This window comes from Hyaena hyaena, unplaced genomic scaffold, assembly GCF_003009895.1.
Source record: "Hyaena hyaena isolate Hyena2069 unplaced genomic scaffold, ASM300989v1 scaffold_343, whole genome shotgun sequence".
Taxonomy (NCBI): Eukaryota; Metazoa; Chordata; class Mammalia; order Carnivora; family Hyaenidae; genus Hyaena; species Hyaena hyaena.
In genome coordinates this window covers 644,374-660,184 of record NW_024080975.1, presented here as the reverse complement: position 1 = coordinate 660,184, position 15,811 = coordinate 644,374, and the positions used below count along the sequence as shown (strand labels likewise).

General features: G+C 49.1%; 1 protein-coding gene and 1 non-coding gene across 2 annotated transcripts in view; both read left to right on the top strand.

Annotated features, from left to right (window-relative positions):
- LOC120243457 (transmembrane protein 132D-like) overlaps positions 1-15,811 on the top strand; it is a 542,185-nt gene that overhangs the window by 440,415 nt on the left and 85,959 nt on the right. The window lies entirely within an intron of this gene.
- On the top strand, positions 9,100-9,203 carry LOC120243459. Its single transcript, XR_005531331.1, has one exon. It is a non-coding gene; the product is annotated as a U6 spliceosomal RNA (small nuclear RNA).

Here is a 15,811-nt window from a genome sequence, read left to right as displayed (position 1 = left end):
CCTGGCGCCTGTCTCACTTGGATTCCCAGGATGGGGTCGCGCTGCCCTTCCTGAATCCCACTCTGCACCATGAGTCCTCCCGCGCGGCTGTGTCTACTTCGTGGCATCATTGCTCTCTTCTAACATCCCTTAAACATGGAGCAGTAAAACTTCTGCCTCGCGCTGGTTTGCCGATTGTGCTGTCTGCTGAGTCATTTGTCTCTGGCCGTGTAGGTGTGTGCATGTGTTTTATAGATCTAACAGGGTTGGGGGGGGGGGGCGCTTCTGAATCACTAAGGGATTCAGGCCATCCATCGTGGGCAAAGATAATTCCCAGTGGTTCTCAAGCTTTGCTCTCTATTAGAGTCACCCAGGGAGATGTTAAGTTTCCGCAGGTCCAGACGGCAGCCCACACCAGTTAAATCAGAACCTCTGAGCGCACCTTCCAGCATCAGCGCTGTTTAATCTCCCCAGATGATTCCAGTGTGCCGCTAAGTTTGGAAATCATTGGGTTGGAATCTCCAGTGAAAGTATAAAACACTACTGCTGTCTGGGACTCACCCCCCAGGTCTGAGGCAGGTCCTTGGCATTGGTCTGTATATTTTGTCAGATCTCCCCTGCAGCCGTGGTTGAGAAGCACAGTTCTGGACTCAACCTCAGGTGTGCTATTAAGAGGACAAGGCTCTGATATGTGTGACATTTTTTACAACCCTGTCTACACGTCGTGGTGGCTTGACTGAAAGTGATTCTCTCCTGGAAGTATTGCTGGTGGCCAGAGCCAGGGTGTTACCATCTCAGCCTGCTGGTTTCGAGCAAACCTATGGCCAGGTAGAGATCAACTCCATGACCTTGGACTCATTAATACCATGCTCTGACCAGCTGGACGAATCAACAGCAGCTGCGTTCTTGGCTACAAACCAGTTGGAACATGTCTGCCAAAGTCCAGCTTAATTCAATAAGAAAGTCATGGTGGCGGCACAAAGTGGTGATCTCGAGGTGCTCCCAGCAAATGGAGCAATGCTTCCTTATGCCCTTACTCTGCGTTAAGCAGCATCCGACAAAGTTGAGTTGCTTTAACCATGTGACTCTTTTTCCACCGCAAGCTTTATGGATGTGACAAGATTTCCTGAGTCCAGCCAGGCAGTGCGGAAGCTAGAGGTATCTACAAGGATCTACCAACCAAGCATTTAGCTTTCAGTGTGGGAACACGGCTATAAGGCAAGTTACCTGTTGAAAGTGGGAGTTGACTGCGAGGAATTCCACGAGAAACCCTTGACAGGCCCCGTGCTAAGCCCAAACGATGCACTGAAGGCAGAGCTCACGTGGGGTCTCCCACAGGTAAGCAGGGCTGAGTGAGGAGCGGCCCAAAAACCCTGCCTTCTTGGAGCTTATGTTCTGATGTGGTCAAACAAGCAGTGGGTTTATAGGGAGAAGTGATTTCTGGGAACGACCCTGGAAATGTTGTAGAATACCAAGATGAGTGGTTTCAAAGGCTTTCCCTGGCCCTGGCTACCCATCATGGCAGCTTGAGTGATGTTGATGGTGGTGGACGTGGAAAGAAGTGGCCTGGTGTGTGTGACATGTTAGAGCTGGTGCTCCCAGGATGCTTTGCTGGATGGGACACATGGGGTGGACTAAAGGATGCATCGTGATCCCAGAGGCTCTGCCTGGAGCAACGAGTTGGCACCATGTACTATTTGGAACACTGGAAGAGGAGTGCGTCAAGGGAAGATAGCAAGAGTGCTGTGTGGGACCCAGTGAGGTGGACACACCCCAGTGGAAAGGTCGGGCAGGCAGGGGAACGTCAGCATTGGGAGCTCAGAGGAGAGGTCAGAGCCAGAGACCTCAATCTGCAAAGAGCAGAACACAGACATCTTAGGACTGGATGAGATCACCTCTGAGGCTTTGCTCTTCCGCGGTCACATGGGGCCTCCAACACCTGACAGCACAGTGGCTTTGCGGTGGCCCACATCCCTCTGCATTTCCAGATGCATGAGAGTAAGATCAGCATCTGTGGTCTTGCTCACAGAGCCTCGTTGTGCAGGGGGGCCTATAATCATTTTCATTTTCGTCAGGTATGCCTGGCACTCATCTGTCTTTCACAGAGGACTGCCCAGCCAGCCAAGCACAGATATGAATCATGGAATCCTAGGCATGGATACCCGGAGGAGACGGGGTTAGAAATCACCGGCTGGGGGAGTAGCCAAGAATACTGCTTTCATTCCTCCTGAAAGTAGCAGCCCCACCATCACCACCCAGCAAAGGAAGCAGAGATCTAAGAAACAAATTCCATGGCCAGCAGTACATCATGGGGGTGAAGTCAATGCATGGATGGCTGTGGTCATTTAAAAAACCCAGACTCCCTTCCCCCGCCTCCCACAATAATCTTAATTGCATCCCCCCTGCAATTCCCAATTAGTGTGGGCTCAAGACATGCAAATTCATTTTTGCATTAGCCTAAGAAAAACATAATTAAGAAGTTGTCTGGTGGAGAAATGAAAAAACACATAATATATTCCAGGGCCAAACTGCAGATGACTTTTGGACTTCACACGATTTTGGATTAGCCACGCCACTGAATCTTCATTAGCACAGATAATCACGAGGGGCTCCAAGCCCCACCAATGAGTCTCGCTGAAATCCCTGTGGCATGTAAGTCAAAAAAGGACTCAGAACCACTTATCGTCCCTCCGGAGGGTTGGTGTTCTAAACAAGACCCAGTTTCAGGTGCCCATTGAGTCAAATGAAGTCTACAGTGGCCCTTTGATGTTTATTAATTTTGTATGACCTTCCCGTACCGATTGAATTAATTCCTTAGTTTCACATACCATAAAACCAATAGGCTTATTCCAGCCTACGGAAAATTCTGTTGCCTTTGACAATTTGACATGCATTTTTCTGTAGCGATAGAGAAAGGGGCTGACAGCTCGTTTAGTTAAAGGCTACAGGCAAAAACTCCCCAGTTTCAAAGAGCAAATACTTTATGATATCAAGAGAACTCTATCAACAGACATAAATTAAATATTCATGCCGGGTTTTAGAGAATTGCTGTCTGGAGCCAAGGCTGAAGTGAAGATTCTCATAAGAACCATCACTGACATCCACAGTTGTCAATCATGGATATATGTTGAGGGTACTCAACAGCATTTTGTAATTCTGTCAGGTTTTTCTCATCAGGGAGAGCGGTGAGCCCCTGGATTTATCATTTCTGACATACACCGGATCCGACTTTAAAAAAAAATTATAAAAGTTCTAAATTAAGCCTCATCCTTACCTTGTGTCCTTAACACGTTCTGCGTGTTTTCACTTTAGCTTTTGGGATAGAGTGAAGTTTGCATCCTGGACTCGTGGATCACACACGTGTTGGCAGTCTAGAAGCATTTATACGAGGCATCCCAGGTTCAGAGCCTCCTGTAGCCAACCACATGGCACACAGGAGACGTGAACTTTGGTGGAAGGGAGAGGAGTCACTACTTGGAGCTTACGGAACCATCCCCCCGAATTGCCTGTTCTAATGACTCGAGACAAACCAGAAATCCAGATTTTTGCATATCTCCCCATTTTTAAATGTTATGAACAGTTGAAGAGGAGTAAATCTGTACAGTTCAAGCAAAACATTCTGTGGGCTGGATTCAGTTGGCGCAACCCTAATGTACAGACTGCGATTTGAGCGGCATCAGGAGAACAGAGTTTTATAGAATGGAAATGTTGAAGTCTTTCTGTGCCTTGAGGGACACCGTGCAGCCATAGGAAGAGGGAAGGGAGGGAACATGCGTGGTGTGGATGAAGCGTGAGGGTGTGACACCTGCTGAAAGCAGCCGGTCACAGAAGACCATGTGTCACATGAATCACCTGCTATGAAATGTCCAGAACCGGGAATTTTGTGGAGATGGGAAGCAGATTAGTAGTGGCTCGCGGCCGGAGCCAGGGTGGTGGACGGGAGGGGAGAATGATGACAGGGCGCCAGGCTTCTTTTCAAGATGATAAAAATGGTCTAAAGTAGACTGCGGTGATGGTTTGCACACATCTTTGAATATGTTGAAAAGTAACGAATTGTGCACTTTAAATGGGTGAATCGTATGGGATGTGAATTATATCTCAATAAAGCTGTCAAAAAAAAATACAACACAAACAGCACCCAAAACCCGCTCCACCTCCCTCGAGCAAGAAGCTGAAGTTTTCAGCACACAAAACCAATCCCACAAAGTCTGGGTGGATGTCACACCCCCTCCCACCCCGGCCCACTGGAAGCACCCCCCCCCCGAACCGCAATTCAAAAGTTAAACTTATGTCCTGTTTCCAGAAATCTTAGGCCAGTGGTAGTTTGTTTGCATGTTCACTTAGCCTTCCCTGCTGCCGAGAGGGTCTTGGACATTCTGTCCGCATGTCCTGTTGCCAGTGTTGCCAGGGATTAGAAGGAACTATACGAAAACCATCATTTCGTCCACTTTCTCCAGCACCAGGGATTTCTGGGCTGTCTGGCCGCTCCCGGGCTCACAGTTAAAGTCAGGTGTATACGTGGTTTCCTGTCTTCCTCGGAAGTTCCACTTTGAGAGCACTAATCTTAGGGATAAAATTGGCTTAAAGTCTTAAACTCGTTAATATGCCTTTGCCTTTCTTGTCAATCAGGCGGAGGCCAGACAGCCCATTCTGTGGGAACGAAGGGTTAATCCGAGCCCCTCTCCTGAATACGATGACAGAACACAGGGATTTACAGTCGTCCTAAAGTGCTTTCTGAGAGACTCCCAATTGATTCCTTTTTTCCTTTTCTTTTTTTTTTTTTTTTAAATGCAGAGTCTGTTTGCCTAGCATCCTGAAAAGAGGCTCGTGTCATTTTTGTCACTTAGGGTCTCTTGCGGCAGTGGACGTCGTAAATAGAAATCTCTATTTGACCACATCCTTGAGGGGGTCAAGAATGCTTGGCCAATGGGCTTAGCAGCTTACTGAGTTTGAACAGTGGCGGGAACCTGGCCCGAGGGTCTCCCCACGGTGACGTCCTCCTCCTGAGGGGATTTGTGTAATGCCGTCTAATCAGCTTAAGGAGCTAATTAAACAGCTGTCACTTAGCTCCTTAATTCTGAAAGTTGATGCTAAATACGATTTGAAATTAGTGATGCAAAACTGAGCAGCACTTTCGTGAGACCAGACTTCTTCAGGTGGCACCGGATAAAGGGGGCTGCGTTCCCAGACGGCAGGGGTCGCGGGGTGACCCAGGGAAGTGAAGCGGGGTTCTGGGAAAACACTGGCCTTGCAGGTGGGTGCGGGCAGCTAGGCAGGCAAGAGTTTAAAAATCTCACCCTTTTTACCCACGAGGGATCTGACGGTTAGAGGCGCTGCATCATCTACAGGGTAGAACTTACCAGTTGGAGCCCATACGTGGGTCAACACGCCCCGGTAATGTGTTTTGTCCCGGCTTCTTGGTGGTTTTTACAAAAGGTGAGCCCAATGTGAAAATCAGGAGATTTGACATAAAAATGTCGATTCTCAGCCTCTCTCAAAAAAATCAGGAAATGTCCAAAACCTGAGCTTGTGTGCAAGGCAGGCACTTAAAGGGAGCTAAAATGGTCTCCCTCTGATCGAGTGTCAGACCCTGGCTCACCTGGTTGTGGTGCAGACTGCGGTTTCAGGGCCACGGCCCAGGATGTGTCTTGGCCACGCTGTGGCGGCAGTGGAGACGAGAGCAGGCTGCATGAGAGCTGCCCTGCCCCCCGAGATGCCCATGTGTCCTTACCTGGTGGCTCTGGAAACTCCCATAAGAAAGCTGGAAACCAGCAGAAACGCCCAAGGTCCAAGCTTCGTTGCCCCGTGGTCCTGCCCAGAGGCGCCTCCAGAAATAAACCTGATGCAGATTTGCATGAAGAACGAGTGCAGCCCAGAACTCATGATTCTGCGTGTCATTCAGCCATCCCTACTGTAAGCCTGCGTGCTCGGCACTGAACTAGAAGTCGCTGCCCGTGACAGCGGAGCTCCGGCTCACTGAGGAGTGTAGCAGGTTCCGAAGCAAACTCGGCAAGTGAGAATAACACTCAGTCAGTCAACATCGCCCTTGAAAACTCAAACCAGTCAAAAAACATAATCCCTAAGCCTCAAAATCTCCATTTTTCCTTCAGTGTTGAAACAGATAAATGCTCCTTGGTCAGGCTCCAAGTGAGTGGCTGGCTTGTGCTTGGGGCACCTGTGTGTGAAAAATCCACCTTTAATTCTTAAGTTCCTGTCAGTGCTGTAAGACGCCCGCCTGCCCCCATGGTCTCACTCCAGGACAGTGCCTCTGTTCATGAGAGGACGTGCAGTGGGTTATATCTCCCTGCCTCCTCTCCCCTTCACTCCCTCCCTGCTTTCCTCCCTCTCTCAATCTCTCTCTCTCTTTTTCCTTCTGCCAAGGACATCCTGAATTAATAAAAGCCCCCGTATGTCTTATGATACTACTACTAATAGCCAACCTTATTGAAAAGGTGGTAATGCCAAGCACTGTTTGAACACTTGGCACGTGGTAGTGTACCCATCCCTCACGAGAACTCTCCAAGGTAGATGCTACTCAGAACCCACTTTCCAGATGAGAAACACGAGGTGCACAGCGCTTAAGTATGTGCAAGTATGCCGCCAAGTCAAGCGCCCAGGATGTAGCGAAGCTGGGCATTGCATCCAGGCAGTTTGAGCCCAAAGCCTTGCCTGGACGCATGAGCAGACTTCTACCAGATGCCATTTAGATCTTCTTTAAAGACGAGGAAGTTGGCCCGAGAGGGTCGTCTGGCCGTGCCAAGCTAGGGCTCACACTGTTCACTCTGGGCTCCCCTTCCGGCTCCTGCCCTCAGGCTGTAGGCATGGCCGGAAGGAATCCTGAGGCCAGGTGCTGTGACCCTCATAACGACGCCAGCGCACGCTTTTCTTACCACCTGCCAGTCGACGTTCTGCGTGCCTCTCACATATTCAGTCCTTGCTTCCAGCCAATAACATGGACATGTGTACAGATCACTTTTAATAGGAAACTCCGCTGGTAAAAGAAAAGTATATATATATATATATATATATATATATATATATATACATGATTTTTTAAACATCGATTGATACTTGGATTTCAAGAGTACACGCACCACATCCAGCCTGCCGGCTCCAGTCACACAAAGCCCTGTACACATCAGATCCTGTTATTGCCACTGACAGAAAGAAAATCGAGGATTTCCCTCCAGCTTCTGCATTTTGTAAACCTCCCTCGTCCTTTGGTGCGTTATATTTATTAACACAAGCCCTGGATCTGGCAAAGGCAAAGAGGACCCAGAAATCACAGGAGGAAACAGGATGGAGTCCCCGGGTGCAGTTCGCTCCTGCAGCGCATTCTCGACCTTCCTTACTGCCCCCCCCCCCCCCCCCCCCCCCCCCCCCCCCGCCATCTCCCGGGGATGTTTGGCGAAGCCGGCAGACATCTCTCGTTGTCACACTGGAAAGAGGCCGTTACTGGCATCTAGAGGGTTGAGTCCGGGGCCCCTGCTAAACATACACAGCGCGCCCAGTAGCCTGAAAGCAGGGAGTTGTCTGCCCAGAGCAGTAGCCTGGAGGCTGAGAAAGGGCTCCACGGCGTGTGAGTATCAGAGGCCCGTTTCCAGCTTTCAGCTTCTGGATTCAGACTCCGTACGAGCAAGGAGGACTGGATGTTTGGAGGTGGAGGTGTGGTCAGCCTTGGGGAGGAAAGAAGTACCAGCTGGAAACGAGAAAGCCTGGGAAGCCGTGGCGGCAGGAGAATGGAGGGCAGTTGGAGCCAGGCTCATACTGTCGTTTCCTACGGTGCGTGGGGTCTCCAGTGTCCGTGGCCGCACCAGGGGACAGTGGTGGTCCTGCTACAGCGGCCACGCATCCTCTCGTCAGGGTCCTGGAGGTTGACGGGACCTGGTGAGGCAGCCTCTGCTGGGGCAGAGTCCCCCGGAAGGCTTCCTCAGGGACACGTCCGTGGGGCGGGCGCCGGATCGTGGCCGTGGACCAGATCACCTGCGCCTGCCCCTTCCGTGCGCCTGGGCCCACACACCTTGGAGGCTGAGCTCCACAAACGAACGAGCATCAGCAGGGAAAAAACAGTGGCTCCGTGGCCAAGGCGCACAAGTTACACAACCTCACCTGTACAGCACGCCAACCACACGTGTGAGCCACGGAGCCCACAGCCCGTACCGAGGGCCAGGGCTCCCTGTGTCCACCACCACCCCCGAGGGGTGTCACCACCTCTGCAGACACAGCCCCTCAGGAATCCACACAGCATCTCTTTTTTTTTTTTAATGTTTACTCATTTTTGAGAGACAGAGCGTGAGCGGGGGAGGGGCAGAGAGAGAGGGAGATACAGGATCCGAAGCAGCTCCAGGCTCCGAGCTGTCAGCACAGAGCGCGACGCGGGGCTCAAACCTACGTGACCTGAGCCAAAGTCGGACACTTAACTGACTGAGCCCCCAGCCGCCCTGCAGCAAGTTATCTCTTGATTAGAGGTATGTTTCCTTAAAATTAGAAATAAAGCCAATGGAGAAGCGAAAACAGGAATCTAATTATGTTGTTGAGAAAACAGAGAGAGATGAGACTTCTCCGGGCGTGCCAGAGAATCGGCAGGTGATGGCTGAGCCTGCAGTACCAGGAAAGCGTAATGCAGCCTGTTGTTCAGACGGATGGAAAAGCCTTCGTAACAGAGGGGTCCAAAGCGGTTGCCTGAAGGGAACAAAATGGTGGTAGAGAATGGGGATAAGGATGCCTTTCGTGGCATTTTGTGATAAACCCTTCCACAAATGGGGTATTTTAACCGTGAGGTGGTATCACCTGGATAAAACGTTTTAATTCACATAGAGAAGAAGCACCACGCACCTGACTTGTTTCAGTGGCTTCCGGAAGGCAGCCCGGCCGGCAGAAGGCATGCACTCTCAGCCTCATGTGGGCTCTGCCGTGCGGCACCCTCCCCGCTTCCCCGTGGGTGGGACGATAATTGTATTTTACCTGCTACGGCTGCTAAAATGCAGCAATTCTCCATACTGTGCCGCAGCCATTAAACTGAGGCGCCGATGTCCTTTTAAAAACAGAGGGGTTTATAAATCTGTTCTCAGTGCAGGCCAAATTGACGGATGCTCCCCTCTTGTTAAAAGAAGCACACAGGTGCTTTTGGCAGCACATCTACTAAAATTGGAACGACACAGAGAAAATCAGCATGGCCCTCTTGCAAGGATGACACACAAATTTGTGAAGCATCCCATATTTTATTTTTCAAAATTCTTTTTACCATTTATTCATTTTTGAGAGACAGAGCATAAGCAGGGGAGGTGCAGAGAGAAAGAGGGAGATGCAGAATCCAAAGCAACCTCCAGTCTCCGAGCCATCAGCACAGAGCCCGACTTGGGGCTCAAACCCATGAACCGTGAGATTGTGACCTGAGCCAAAGTCGGACACTCAACCGACTGAGCACCCAGCATTTCTTATTTAAAAAATAAATATAGGGGCGCCTGGGTTGCTCAGTCAGTTAAACATCCGACTATGTCTCAGGTCATGATCTTGCTGTTCGTGGGTTCAGGCCCCGCGTCGGGCTCTGTGCTGACAGCTCAGAGCCTGGAGCCTGTTTTGGATTCTGTGTCTCCCTCTCTCTCTGACCCTTCCCTGCTCATGCTGTCTCTCTCTCTCTCTCTCTCTCTCTCTTTCTCTCTTTCTCTCTCTCTCTCTCTCTCTCAGAAATAAATAAAACATCAAAAAAAATAAAAATACAATAAAATAATAAATATAAGTATAAACTAAAAGAAGCACACAAGTAACATCATGATGCAGCATTGCTGCTAATGAGATATAGTATTTCGATGATCACATATGAGCTCCTCTGTTTCATGTGGTAGGAATGAGAAACTGCAGCCTGTCATCTACTAAGTGTCTGTTATTTACGGGGGCATAGGTGGTGGGGGCTGGAATAACAGAGCTTGACCAAACCATCAAAACACAAGGACAGGGTGAGGAGTCGTTAGTCTGTTCATTGGGTTATTGATCTTTGTGGAGGAATGCATCGAAAAAGACTTAGGAAAATAACCACAGTTAAGAAATCACATCGGGACAGAGCATGTTTGGTCTCCGCACAGAGCTGGGCTGCGTCTGCCCAAACTCGCAACAGCAGAACCCAGGAGATGGAGGGCCAGCCCCCTGGCCCGTGGGGGAAAGGTTGGCTTTTCATACCTGAGCAGTCTTTTGGCTTGGGGCAGAGTTCAGAGTGTTCATGAATATTTTTATTTTTGGAAGCTGGAGCTGGGAAGGGTTGTGTGTTAGGGTGGATTAGGCGGCATCGCAGGAATGAATGGCTCCAACAGCCTCGTTGCCTGAAGACGAGGAGAGAATTTTTGTTACTCTTGTTTACTGGTCTTCGGGGGTCAGGAGGAAGCTCGTCTCCCTACGGTGACTGGGGTACCCAAGGTGACGGGCTCTCCCATCTCGTGGCAGTTCCATCCAGAATATGGCGGCCTCCTCAGTCACCAGGGCAGCTGATGAGAAAGGTCATAATTGTGCATGAAACCTTGATTGCCCCGTCCCAGGAAGTAACCGACAACACTTCACTCACATTTTGGGAGCTGTGTCATGTGGCTCTGTCTGACTGCGAGGGACCCAGAAAATACCGGGGAGCAAGTAATCCACTCATGTGACATACCCATCAGTGTCCAGACAGATTGGCCAGGCACGTCTTCTGATCAATCACTACTCATGCCATACCATGTGTTTTAGGGGTTTTCCCTCATTTTAAGTATCACTTTTGAGTATGATATAATTTAGCCGGAGGAAGAAAATCACTTTATTCCAGATATGAACATCTGTCTTTAACTGCAGAGTATATTGTTTTATTTTTTTAATATTAAATTTCTCTAAGGTTATACACATTTTTGCAAAATTAGAGATTTATTTATTTGTATAATTTATTGTCAAGTTGGCTAATGTAAACTGAATTCTTGCATCTTATGTCCCTTTGATATTTGATGTCCTAGAATTCAGTCTCTGGTGGACAGAGAATCAGAAGGTCCTACTTCGTGTTATTGGAGGTGGGGTCTGGAGCAGAGGGTCAATGATGCCAATATAATAAAATGTTGGGGGCACTTGGAGGGCTCAGTCAGTTAAGTGTCCCAGTTCGGCTTAGGTCATGATGTCACAGTTTGTGAGTTCAAGCCCCATGTCAGGCTCTTTGCTGACAGCTCACAGCCTGGAGTCTGCTTCAGATTGTGTCTCCCTTTGTCTCTGTCCCTCCCCCACACTCTCTCTCTTTTCTCTCCTAAAAAACAAATAAACATTAAAAAATAGGAATAAACCTAACTAACGAAAGAGGTAAAAAATCTATACCCTGAAAACTACAGAAAGCTTATGAACGAAATTGAAGAAGACACAAAAAATGGAAAAAAATTCCATCCTCATGGATTGGAAGAATAGACATTGTTAAAATGTCGCTACTACCCAAAGCAATCTACATATTCAGTGCAATCCATATCAAAATAACACAGCATTCGTCACTGAGCTAGAACAAATGATCCTAAAATTTTTATGGAACCACAAAATATCCCAAATAGCCAAAACAATCCTGAAAAAGGAAACCAAATCTGGAGGCATCACACCCCGGGACTTCAAGCTGTATTACAGAGCTGTAATCATCAAGACAGTATGTCACTGGCACAAAAACAGGCACTCAGATCAATGGAACAGAATAGAGAACCCAGAAACGGACCCACAAGCATGTGGCCAGCTAATCTTTGACAAAGCAGGAAAGAATATCCAGTGGAAAAGAGACAAGTCTCTTAGGCAAATGGTGCTGGGGAACCTGGGCAGCGACATGCAGAAGAATGAGCCTGGACCACTGTCTTACACCATACACAAAAATAAACTTAAATTGATGAAAGACCTAAATGTAAGACAGGAAGCCATCAAAATCCTAGAGGAGAAAACAGGCAAGAACTGCTTTGACCTCGGCCGCAGCAGCTCCTTACTCAACACATATCCAGAGGCAAGGGAAACAAAAGCAAAAATGAACTAAGAATAAAATAAAATTAAATTAAATTAAATTAAAATAAAAACCTTCATGAAAATAAAAAGCTTCTGCACAGCGAAAGAAACAATCAGCAAAACTAAAAGGCAACGGGTGGAATGCGAGAAGATATTTGCAAATGACATATCAGATAAAGGATTAGTATCCAAAATATATAAAGAATTTACCAAAGTCAACACCCAAAAAACAAATAATCCAGTGAAGAAATGGGCAAAAGACATGAATAGACGCTTCCCCAAAGAAAACATACGGAGGGCTAACAGATACATGAAAAAATGCTCAACCTCACTCATCATCAGGGAAATACAAATCAAAACCACAATGAGATGCCACCTCACACCTGTCAGATTAGTCGACATTAACAACTCAGGCAACAACAGATGTTGGTGAGGATGCGGAGAAAGGGGAACCCTCGTGCACGGCTGGTGGGAATGCAAACTGCTGCAGCCACTCTGGAAAACAGTACGGAGGTTCCTCAGAAAATTAAAAATAGAACTCCCCTACGACCCAGCAATTGCACTACTAGGTGTTTATGCGAAGGACACAGGAGTGCTGAACCAAAGGGCACATGCACCCCGATGTTTATAGCAGCCCTCTCAACAACAGCCAAAGTATGGAAAGAGCCCAAACATCCATCAACAGATGAATGGATAATGAAGATGTGTATGTATACAATGGAGTATACATATTGGACTCGGCGATCAAAAAGAATGAAATCTTGCCGTTTGTAACAATGTGGATGGAACTAGACGGTATAATGCTAAGCAAAATTAGTCAGAGAAAGATGAAAATCACACGACTTCCCTCATATGAGGAATTTAAGAAACAAAACAGATGAACATAGGGGAAGGGAAGGAAGAATAGTTTAAAAACCGAGAGGGAGACAAACCATTGAAGACTCTTGAATACAGAGAACACACTGAGGGCTGCTGGACGGAGGGGAGTGGGGGATGGGCTAAACGGGCACCGGGCAGTAAGGAGCACACTTGCTGGGATGAGCACTGGGTGTTACATGTAAGTGATGAGTCACTAAATTTGACTCCTGAAATCCTTATCGGACTAAATGTTAACTAATTTGGATGTAAATGTAAAACAATAATTTAAAAATAATAATAAATATAACGTAAATACAATTGTAAATACAGAGAATCAATAAACTAGGCAGAATATGCCTTTTTGTACTTAAACATTAGAAGATGCCAGGGCGCGCTGAGCTGGTACGGGTCATGGGGCACCACCGCGTGCATCTGCCCAGAAGACGCCCTCTCTCGCCCTCACAGCCCCCTGCTGGGGAAATCGCGTGTTCTCTAAATAAATCCCAAAAATCTACTTTGCTCGGCCTCCCCTGGGAAAGAACGGAGTGTCCTTGAGGCCCGAGGCTCGTGATCCGGTCTCTGCCGATTGGATGTGGCTGCGTGGGGAGTGGCCGCGAGGGTCTAACCCAATGTGCCTGATCTCCCAGCTGCCCAGTCGGGGCAGGCGCAGCAGGTGCGTGCGGGGAAGGCTGAGTGGCTCCACGCACGGACCTCGGGGGTCAGCCGGGGTCTGTTTCATCAACCCGGGAACAGTGCCGCCGCCTCGGCAAACCCCTCCCTGATACAGTGAGCGAGAGCGGATTCCGTCGTCTGCAGCTAAGATCCTGGACTCACACGCTATCTCTCAAGACGGAATGTGGCTTCCGGGATATGCTTGAAGGAGGAGTAAATGCGTGAGAAGCGGGAACAGCGCAGGCGGTTGCAGAAGTAGCTGCAGGAAGCCACGGTGTTGCGTGTGGATCTGCCGTGGGCTCCCAGAGCCTTGCAGAGAATCTCCCCCCGGGGGGTCCGCCCTGTCCGCCTGGATGCTTGATGCGGGGCGTGTGAGTGCTTCATCTCCAGATGACCTGGAGGGATGCCACCACGTGTGTGTCCGTCTTCAGTGGCGCTTTTGACGCGGTCTTACTGCGTGAGCGCAGAGCAGAGAAGAAGCATTGCTTCCGACACCTGCTGCTTGAATCACTGCAAGTTCTGGCCTCAGGTCTCCCTGCAAGCGAGAAAGCCTAGGTGTGTTCCTTCTTTTTAGATAGTAAGTAAAATACGTGCCCCAGACTTTGTCATGGGAGTTTCTCTCCTGACCCCGGAGAACGTTGTGACCACAGAAGTACAGATGTGAAGTTGCAGACGACACCCTCGAAGGGATGCATGCTTCCAGCCTGCGGTGAGACAGTGCTGGGAGGCTAGACACTAGTGCCCGGGTGCCTGCTGCAAGGTGGACAGCACCCCTGGCTGCCTCCCACGCCTCTCCCCCCACACCCACCGCTTCCAAATAAGCCCCCTCCACCCGGAGCCGCCCCAGGCTGTCCTCTGGTGGACATTCAGACCAATGCAATCTCCAGTCCGCAAGGTGGGGTACTGAACTTGGTCGTTGTTACAAAGTATGAAGGCTGCATCTCAGTGAGAATCGGGAGAAAACCCTGTGAGCCAATGTGCTGTTGTCCACCTTCCTGGTCAACTTTATTAACTAGGGCTCCTTGTAAGCAAAATAAATTGATTCTGGTTAAGTTTGGTGTTTTTTAATGACTTTTGAGGCACGGTGGGCATTTACAAAGCTGTGCATAGCTAATGTATGTACCTCGAGAAGTTTGGAGATGAGTATACATATCCGTGAAACCAGCACCATGATCAAGGCCATAGACATCACCTTAAACAGTTTCCACTATCATCATCATCATCATCATCATCATCATCACCATCACCGTCATCACCATCATCATCATCACCATTATTGTGTGTGTGTTAAAACACTTAACATAAGAACCACCCTCTAAAAAAGAAATTAGTGATGGGGCACCTGGGTGGCTCAGTCAGTTAAGCGTCTGACTTCAGCTCAGGTCATGATCTCACGGTCTGTGGGTTTGAGCCCTGCGTCGGACTCTGTGCTGACAGCTCAGAGTCTGGAGCTGCTTCGGATTCTGTGCCTCCCTCTCTCTCTGACCCTCCCCCACTCATACTCTGTCTCTCTCTTTCTCAAAAATACATAAACACTAAAATTTTTTTTAAAAAATGGGACAGCTGAAAAGGCAGGAGGCGGGACCTTCGTGGAAATGCAGACAGGATTTCAGGTACCTCTGACAACATGTGAGATCCGAGCATCTCAGGCGATTGCCCGCTTGCCTTGAATGGAATTTCTGTTCCCAAGGGGAGATGCCCCACTGCCTGGTTCTGGGGATGCCCGCCTTCTCTCGGGGCCGGGGGGTGGGGGGGAGAGGGTTGCTGTGACTGTCCGAAGGAGAAGGGATGCTTTCCCTGAAGGAAAATGGGCACGCAGTTACGGAAAAGAGGTTGGGCAGAGGCAAAACCAGAAGCTTCCGTCCCCGGGACTCATAATACAAGATGTTACGAGGAACCCCACTGCGTATCCCACTCAAGCCCCGTTTGGGCTGGAGCGCATGTCCTTTCTTTACATCCTTGTTAGCGGGCCAGGCAGGAAATGCTTCCTTTGCTCAAGTCCAAGTAAGATCAGGTGCAGTGTGTCTGCTACTATGTCTCCACCTCCTGGAGATGCCCATCTTCCAGGTGTCTGTCTCAGGGAGTAAGATGGTATGACTTGCTCAGTGTGTGGAGGGCGGGGACGGCGCTGGGGGCCACTGTGACCGGCGGACCCTCTTACTCGCACTCTGGCTGACCCCACGCCGGCTTCCTGCACTGCCCAGAAGAGCAGCCACCCCGATCGTGTGCCGTCTTACTGGTTTTACGGGACGTTTGCCATCGTTGGCCCTCCCCCAGTGGGCTGCTTGACGCTTACCCCCGTGATGCCTTTATTGAGGAGGAAGCA